A 9,645-nucleotide genomic window follows, 5' to 3' on the forward strand; every position below is an offset into this window, starting at 1 on the left:
AGACTTTAAAGATAAAAAACAAAAGAGACTTTAAAGATAAAAAACAAAGACAAAAAACTTCGACCAATTTAATGACACAGGATAGTACGCCATGTCAACCCCAGAGACCCGGCGTGACCTACAGTAAGTGTAAGATGCACATGAATGGGTTCAATTTCAATGACCCTTTTTTGGGTTAAGTGAATGAGCTCAAGATGGACGTTAAAGAACAACTCACACTCCTTTTTTTTCTAGGAAGGTTGCAATCACAAACTAACAGCTGCTAATCCCACTTGACTGTTGTTTTCTTTTTTGAATCTTGGTCTTTTCTGAGTTGTATTTCTTTCTTCTTGTTGCTGGTTGGCCACGTTTTACAGAGTTTTATACACGTTATACTACCCAAAAAATAACTTAATCAAGATTTCCAAGTTGGGAGTAGTGATTTTGTGTGTAATAGACAGAGCCCATGATCCAAAATATATATATTCTAAGTTAAAAAAAAAAAGAGTGTTTTCACAAATACTCGAGCTTTTTACTGTTTGGTGTTATTGGATTTTTCATAGCCGAAGAAATCTGCCTTTCAGCAAATAGTGTATTTCCTGGCACATAAATGAAGCTAGAGGAAAGCCAGGGTTGTAGTATTTACTTGTAATTTTTTTTATTGATACAATAATAATATTTCAAATTTATGTCAACGGATTTTTATTTTTTATTTTTTTTTATTGTCGAATAAAAACTCTATCTCCAACCTATTATCTAATTGATTTTCATTTTGTTACTATAAAGTCTTGGTCTTGGCCTTATATTTTCTTTAAGTCGTAGATCCAGCCCTTCAATCAGGGTATGGAAAACTGGTTATGATGCTTGTTTTTATCGTAATTTCTCATCCTGTATTCCTAAGGCTAAATGCGAGATACAATACTGAAAGAGTGATAAATTTCTACTAAAAAATGAGGGTGCGTATACATGCTGCTTCAAATGCCATAATTGACGGGGAGTGACAGCTTGACCTACAGTGAGGCCAACACAGAGACTTCCTAAGTACCGCAACTGGTGCTGGTGGAGTCCACCCAATCTTGTATGCATGCCATTGCGTATTTCATTCCATTTGTCTATAAATGAACTACGCATTCATTTCCTTGCTAATCCAGGCGTTGTAAACACATAAAAGATACTACTACTAGATAACTTACACAGACACTATGAGGCTAGCATTAATATCTTGCTTCATGCTCTTGAGCTCACTTTTTCATCCCGCTTACTCTTCATCTTCTATTCGTCCATTGTGTCGCATTGACGAGAGCTCTGCCTTGTTGCAATTCAAGGAAAGCTTTATTGTCAACTCCTCCACCTGTTCAATTCCTTCTGCTTATCCTAAGGTTGCGTCATGGATGCTTGAAGGAGAAAACAGCAGTTGTTGCTTGTGGGATGGGGTTGATTGTGATGATGACACTGGTCATGTGATTGGCCTTAACCTCAGGAGCAGTTGCCTCTATGGTTCCATCAACTCTAGCAGTAGCCTTTTCCGCCTTATGCACCTTCGCCAACTTGACCTCAGCTGCAATCACTTCAACTACTCTCAGATACCATCTACTATAGGCAATCTTTCCATGCTGACATATCTCAGCCTCTCTTATTCCTTCTTTCACGGTCAAATTCCATCAGAAATTTCACTACTCTACAAATTGTCTATCCTCGATTTGTCTTATAATTATTATTCATATTTACGGCTTTTGGAACTCAAAAGACCCACTCTAGAAAGCCTAGTACAAAACTTAACCAACCTAGAGAAACTCGATCTCTCTGTGGTAGACATATCTTCTCCAGTTCCAAATCAGTTGGCAAATATATCCTCCCTGACTGCTCTTGCCCTCCATGATTGTAGGTTGGTTGGGCAATTTCCAGTAAGGATTTTGCAGCTACCAAACCTACAGTTTCTTGAGCTATGGAGCAACTTTGATCTCAAAGGTTATTTGCCTCACTTGCATTTGAGCAGTCGCCTTAAGTATTTGTCAGTGGGGAATACCGGATTTTCTGGTGAGATACCTGCCTCTATCGGAAACCTTGATTCCTTGGAGCGTTTGGATCTCCGAGATTGTAAGTTCTCAGGGTTGATTCCCCCTTCACTAGGTAATCTTTCTAAGCTCACTATTCTATACCTTTCAGGAGATCATTTTAGAGAACAGACGCCTTCTTTCTTCTCAAATCTCTCCCAACTAATTCAGCTATCAATTTCCTCTTATAACATGAGTAGTGGGAGCTTGTCATGGCTTAATCAGCTCAACAAAATTAAACTTTTGAGCCTTTCCAAAAACAATTTAAGAGAGATTCCACCATCTCTTGCCAATTTCACCCAACTCACTTTTTTGTATTTAAGCTCTAATGATTTCACTAGCCGCATACCATTTTGGGTTTTCAATCTAACCAAATTAGTTTATCTGGATTTTTCATTAAATAAGTTGAGCGGTGCCATTTCGAGCTCTATCTCTCAACTTGAGAATCTTGAATATCTTGATCTTTTTTCAAATAATTTAAGTGGCACGGTGGAGCTAGACATGCTACTTAGGCTTAAAAATTTAACAGCATTGTGTGTGTCACTGAACAAATTATCTTTGCTCCCCCCCAAAAATTCCAATGCTACTCTTCAAAAGTTCATGATGTTGGGGTTGGCTTCATGCAATCTGAGTGAGTTCCCGAACTTCTTACAAAATCAAGATAGATTGGTTTCCTTAGATTTAGCCTTCAACAATATTCATGGCCAGATACCCCAATGGTTTTGGAAAATAAGTACACAAAATCTGATCTTTTTGGATCTCTCTCACAACTTTCTAACCGGCTCTCACAACTTTCTTCCTTGGTCTGGTTTAGAATTTCTAGACATAAGCTCGAACAAGCTCCAAGGATCATTGCCAGTTCCACAATACCCCATCTTCTTCTATTCAATCTCAAAAAATGAACTTACAGGAGAGATCCCACCATTGATTTGCAATTTAACATTTCTTGAAGTTCTTGATTTGTCGGAGAACAACTTGAGTGGGAAAATTCCAAAATGTTTGGGAAACTTCAGCAATTCTCTCACAATATTGAATTTAAGAAGAAACAACTTGCATGGCACTATTCCTCACACGTGGACAAGCGGGAACAAACTAAGGATGATTGACGTGGGTGACAACAAGTTGAGAGGGCAAGTCCCAAAATCAATAGTCAATTGTGTGTTGCTCGAGAATCTTGATCTTGGAAACAACCAGATCAATGATAGTTTTCCCTTTTGGTTGGCAACCCTTCCTGAGTTGAAGATTCTCATATTGCGCTCTAATTATTTTCATGGTCCAATAGCGGCTCCTGAATTTAGTCTTGTGTTCCCCAAATTGCGCATCTTTGACATTTCTTGCAATAGTATCACTGGTAGTCTACCTTCAAAATTCTTCCAAAGTTGGAATGCCATGAAAATTGTTGACGATGGCCAGTTAGGTTACATGCAAGTAAAGACATTTGTTTTTCAGATGGGATCAACTGGTCATTTTTCTGATCATTATGACTATTCGATGATAATGACAAACAAGAACTTGACAACATAATATTATAAAATAATAGAAGACTTGTCAATTATTGATTTCTCACACAATAGATTTGAAGGATTGATTCCAAAATCTATTGGAACTCTTAAGGAGCTCCGTGCATTGAACTTATCCAACAACATATTCACTGGTCATATACCATTATCCTTGGGACACTTGACACTACTTGAATCATTGGACCTTTCTCACAACAAACTCTCAGGAGAGATTCCTCAACAACTAGTGCAACTTACTTTCCTAGCATCTTTTGACATATCTTACAATAATTTAACAGGATCCATACCACGAGGAAACCAATTTGATACATTTCTAAATAGTTCATTCGAAGAGAATTTAGGATTGTGTGGAAACCCGTTATCAAGAAAATGTGAAGGATCTCCGCCTTTAACCTTCAAAGAGAATCTAGAGTACTCTAGATCTTCAATTGAAATTAATTGGACATTTGTTGTGATTGGATATGGAAGCGGTTTTATAATTGGACTGGTTATTGGCCACAAAATGAGCGCTAGGAAACTTGACTGGCTTGTGAACTTATTTGGAATAAGGAAGCAGAAATGCAAAGACAGGAGATATGGGGACGTTGGCAATAAAATTCCGTGGTCAAAATATCTTCCACGTGTTCAAATTTGTATTTGCTTGTCGTACTTCTATACTTTTTTATTTTTTATTATGTATTTTTTTTAGAGGGGTGGGGACATGGGGTATATGGAAGCACTCCAAACTAGATGAAAAACTGAGCAATTAAGTATTATCATATATGAATAATTTTTTTTTTTTTAAATAGATACCATTGGATATAAAACTTATGATGTACGGTTTATGATGATTATTTTTTTCTTTTTTATCATCAAATTAAGACGTTAATTTTTTTTTTTCTTTTATAAGTGGGATTTGAATTCAACTCACCCTTATAACGATTGCTTATAACATGCTACGTGGTGCATGGTTATCTCTTTGTTGTTGATTGGACTGTTATGTCTTAACACAGGCTCGAACTATATTGTAATTTGCATCAACTTTTAACAAAAAATAAAGCAATGAATATTCTATCCAAGAACCCAGATCTTACCTATCAATCCCATGATAAATGGGGATAAAATTGCAATTTCCATTGGAAGTATGTACACTTACAATTTTGAATTGTGATCTCATCTAACGAAAACAATTGAGCACATTGCCATTCAGTGCAAATTCTGCATATATATGTAGTTTTGGGCATTTCTTCATAATTGAAATTTAATCATCACGGAAAAAGAAATAGAGGAGGATGTAGCTTTCATAGTAAAAGCAAAAACTAAAGAAGGTTTGGTTACAGAAATGACATACAGTCCCGAAACCTAATATGACATGGGCAAGACGAACAAATGAAAATATCAAAATATGTTTGGATAATATAAAGTGAAAACAATTTCCAAAAATAATAATCATTCAACCCCGTTGAAATCTTTATTTTTTTTCAAAGGTTTAAGAATTATGTTTGGAGGCCAAAAGTTTTTTTTTATTCAACCTAAATACTTTGAGTTCTTAGAAGGTGCTCAGTACTATATTTTTGGGTAAACAAAACATGTTAATTTAAAATAATTACTTAGCCTTTTTTTGTTTTGTTGGGAAAGACCCTCATAAACAAAAGTTAAGCTCGACCATTCGTTTTTGTTGAGAAATACCCTCAGCGGCCTGCACTATACAAAAAAAGAAATTACTGTTTATTATGGATTATTACTGAGTTTACATCCATATGAAGAGCATATATTTACAATTATTGAAGTAATAAAGTCTCTTCCAACCAGGGCTGATCTAACAAATTTGGAGGCCTAAGACGATATATTTAAATGAGGTCTTTTTATTATCACTTAAATAATATTTAACTAGTATTTAATATCATAATTTTTTATAACAAAAATCTATTCCTTTTATTTTGTAATATGTTTTTTTTTTTTGGAAAAATGCTAAAGATATAACAGATTTTACAAAAAAAAAAAAAAACTTTCAAACGATGTAGAAATGAATGTTATTAGTGACACTTCAAAAAGATAATAAACAAGTATTTGAATGAATGATGTTAGAGATATTATAAATTTTACAACAAGAGGCTTACAAAGATGTATCATTAATTACAAAAAATAATTCAAAAATGCATTTAATAGGTTATTGACATCCACATATCATATTAATTGTCATATCAATTTGTAAAATTTTCAAGTAAAATTAATAATATTTTTAGTATTTTTCTATTTGAATTATTTTTTGCGATTAGTAACACATATATTTGTAAGGTAAAATGCTAGAGATATAAATTCTTTTATAAAAACTTTTACAAATTAATGATGTGAATAATGATTATAGATAAATAAAAAAGTGATGTTATTGGTGGATCCATATGAGAACTGGTAAGAAGTTGGCTACAACAACAGTTTGTAAAAATATTGTAAAATAGTTTGTGAAACTATTGCATTGCTTTATTTGTAAGACTTATGTATTTAAAGTTGTATTATCTCTAACATTACTCAATACTTTGGGACTTCTTGAAAGTAGGAAAAATTATAAAAATAATTTTTTTTTCTATATTTTCAATTTTTTTAAATATATTAATTTTTGTCCCAAAATTTAGAACCTTCCTCTAATAGGCCTAGGCAATGGCCTAAGGCCGGCCCTGCTTCCAACAAAGTCTCAACCAGGATTTGACCAGCTTTGGTTACATTTGGATTTTGGAAGGAACAAAAGGAAAGACTAATAAGAATTAAGAAACCAGCAAACTCCTTTACATGCTGTAGCTAGTAGGTGCCCCCCATTGAAGAGAGCTCTGTTTCTTTGACTTCAAAGCTCAAGAAGGTGGACTGGTAATCACCCTTCACTATAGCAAGAGCTCTACGTATTGTTACATTCATTCATTGCTTCCTCATAACTTTGCCCCATGCCATTATTATTCAATCTACAAGCCAATATATATATAGTTCCTGAATCAGCAGATTCAGCACCCGCAATCCAGATAAAACTTGGTCCTTCCTCTGGATGGTACTGGTATAAATGTGGAGATGGCAGAGTCCATTCCTGTCAGGAAAGACCTTGCTTCTTTACCTTCTCAACCGTTGGCAAAGCAAAGCGTGCGTTTGAGATTCAATCAAAAGCCAGTTTTTTTTTTCCTATTCTTTGTTAGGACATATGTGGGTCCCGCAAAGATGAAGCGTTCATTGCTTAAGTTATAATTGCTCAACCAGCTAGGCACATTTTGCATATCCCACAATAATTTTTTGGTCAAAGAGTGACATTAACTGTTTATATATGGGTCTCTAGGCCAAAATGGCCAAATACCACCTTTGGCTCAAATTATTCTCAATTTAGCACTGTTTCGAAATTAATTGGCGATGTACCACTTTTTTAGTGCTTGAGTTTGAGAAGCTCGAGTACTAAATGGTACTCGAGCATAGTAGACTCGAGTATCCCTAGTTCTGCCATCATGTTCTAGGCTGAGCTGGCATAAAATATGCCACGTAATACTCGAGTTTAAGAAGCTCGAGTACTGCGTTAGTGAACTACCCGAGTTCTCTAAACTCGAGTATGTCTCGGGTATGATGGCAAAATCTTACAGATTAATACTCGTGTGTGGTGGACTCAAGTATCACTCACTAAAACCATAAAATATTCAAATTTTATTTCACCCTCAATTCTCACTCACCACTCACATACCTAAACACACACTCTCACTCTCCTTCACACCCAAACGTACAAACCCCAAACCCTCACTCCACCAGAGACAAGCCCATCTCATCGACGGTAGAAATCAAGAACTCTCCTCTCGTCGGCAACCTCGCACTCACTCCACCGGAGACAGGCGCATCTCATCGGCGGCGGAAAACAAGAACTCTCCTCTTGTCGGTGACCTCGCACTCAAAGATTAACATTTTGGGAAATTGTTTTTTTTTTCCTTTCTGGTTTACACTTCCATGATTTTTTAAATTACACTTCTGTTTAAGATTACAAAATTTTAAGTTGAAAATGATGAAGCTAGCGTGCCTTTTACCTTCCAGGTATCAATTTCTTCAAGACTACTAAATCTTATATTCAACCCAAACCTTTGTTTCTTTGTTTTCCAAACTCACACTCATTTCTACTTGTACTTGTACTACTCTTTGTCTTTTCATTCTTTGTTTGCCCACCACACCGATTATCTAAACAACATTTAAAAATTCAAGCTTTTGGTGTCTCGGAATTGGGATTTTCCTTTGCCAAAATCATCCACTCCGATTACCCCTAATAGTAATACAGACAAAATTTTGTTCATTTTTTGGGTGGTCAAAGATTGTAACTTTTGATGCTTGTGCTTTCTCTATATATTGTGAACTTTTATGATGCTATAACTATTGCTAGCTATACACGGTCACTCCTTGAGTAGCCACTGTTTAATAATTTAGTTGCAATGGGCTGCTCTTCCACTGTTTGGGTAATATGAATTCTAAAGTTTTGTGATGCTGTATGGCTAATTAACTATACATGTCTATATTGTAAGTTCATTTATTTTCATTCCACATCTTGAAACTGGGTGAATGGTTAATTTTAGGTACTAATTGTTGTGTTCTTTCTTGTAGCAAGAGGCTTGCACGTTGTGGTTTCTCACATTTTTAGTTGAAATAAGGGGGTAAATTTTTTTTATTGCACCTTGATTTTGATTTTGCTAGTGTAAAATTTAATCACTTTATTGTGATTGAATCCACTAAAGATACATGTTGGGGCATCCCCTACTAGCAATGCTGCATAAAATGACTTCATATAGGATAGAATGGTGTAAATATGGTCGATCCTGGTTAGTCCATTGAAAATCCATAACAGACCTAAAAAAATTTGGGACCAAGACTTGGTTGTTATTATTGTTGTTGTAGGTCCCTAATCTTGGTTATTCAAATTTTCTACCTACCATGTTAAATTGTTGTTATGGTCGGTAGGCTATAATTGCTTGGCATTATGTATATGCCTTAAGTAATAGGTACCCTGTATTATGTAAATGCTGTCACTTATGCAAGAAAACACTCCTTTCCATGGGTAAACTAATAGTTCATTTATTTAAATTTTTTTTGTGGGGCTTAAAATGGCTTTATTGATAGTTTGTTACAAAAAATTGATTTTGTTTTGAACCACCTCCACCCCCAAAAAAAAAAAAACTATTGCAATAAAATTAATTATCTTCGTAATTTAGATGCCATTATATCTTAGTAATTTCACTAACTTTGATACAAGTAAGCTGCAGTCTTGAGTTAAACGCATAAATCTTCAGTAAATACTCTTTCCATATATATATATATATATATATATATTGCGAATTGGGATTGATCAAGGGTATGCCAGATATGGACCCATATCGAGCGGAACCCTCTATAGGGACTGTCTTGACGAGGCAACCTATGCATCATTCAAGTTTGCTTTGGGATGCTCCTTTGGCAGGCGAGGTATGCACAAGTCCAAAATCGTAGTTAATATATGTAGTAGAAAGATTTTTGGCATTTAAGTTTGAAGTGTAATTATTATGTGGTTAGTGAATGCTATTATTAATACTAAGTTGCTTTGTTTGCAGGAAGTGCCAGGTGTACTGACTTGTCATCACCGAGAGAAAGCTCTGTTTGAAGGTGGGTTAGATCCACAGATTGCCACTTATATCACAGATGCGGGGTTAGATGGGCTACTTCGAGTCCCACATATGGACCTTGACCATGCACTAATCACGGCCTTAGTGGAGAGATGGTGGCTAGAGACGCACTCATTCTAGTTGCCCCACGGTGAGATGACCATCACGCTACAAGACATAGAGGTCATGATGGAGGTACCTGTACATGGCTTGCCGGTGGTAGGATTTACCTATATGGATAATTGGCGTGACTGGTGCGTCGAAGTGCTAGGTACCCCCCTCCACCGAACAGACTAGTTGGTATGAAAAAGAACACTGCAGTGTTGGAATGGCTGAGGATAAAAGCCAAATGGCTTGAGGAGCAGTTTCGCAACCCTTTCCCTGTTGACGCCACTGAGGTGCGTGTGTAGCAGTATGCTCAGTTTTACATACTCTAAATGTTGGGTAGTATGCTGTTTATGGACAAGTCTGGCG

The 9,645-nt window shown here is 35.8% G+C and overlaps 1 pseudogene; it reads left to right on the plus strand.

Annotated features, from left to right (window-relative positions):
* Positions 1–1,181: 1,181 nt before the first annotated feature.
* Positions 1,182–9,312, plus strand: LOC142620648 (receptor-like protein 7; annotated as a pseudogene).
* The last annotated feature ends 333 nt before the right edge of the window (positions 9,313–9,645 follow it).

Source organism: Castanea sativa, chromosome 12 (genome assembly GCF_040712315.1).
Source record: "Castanea sativa cultivar Marrone di Chiusa Pesio chromosome 12, ASM4071231v1".
Classification (NCBI taxonomy): Eukaryota; Viridiplantae; Streptophyta; class Magnoliopsida; order Fagales; family Fagaceae; genus Castanea; species Castanea sativa.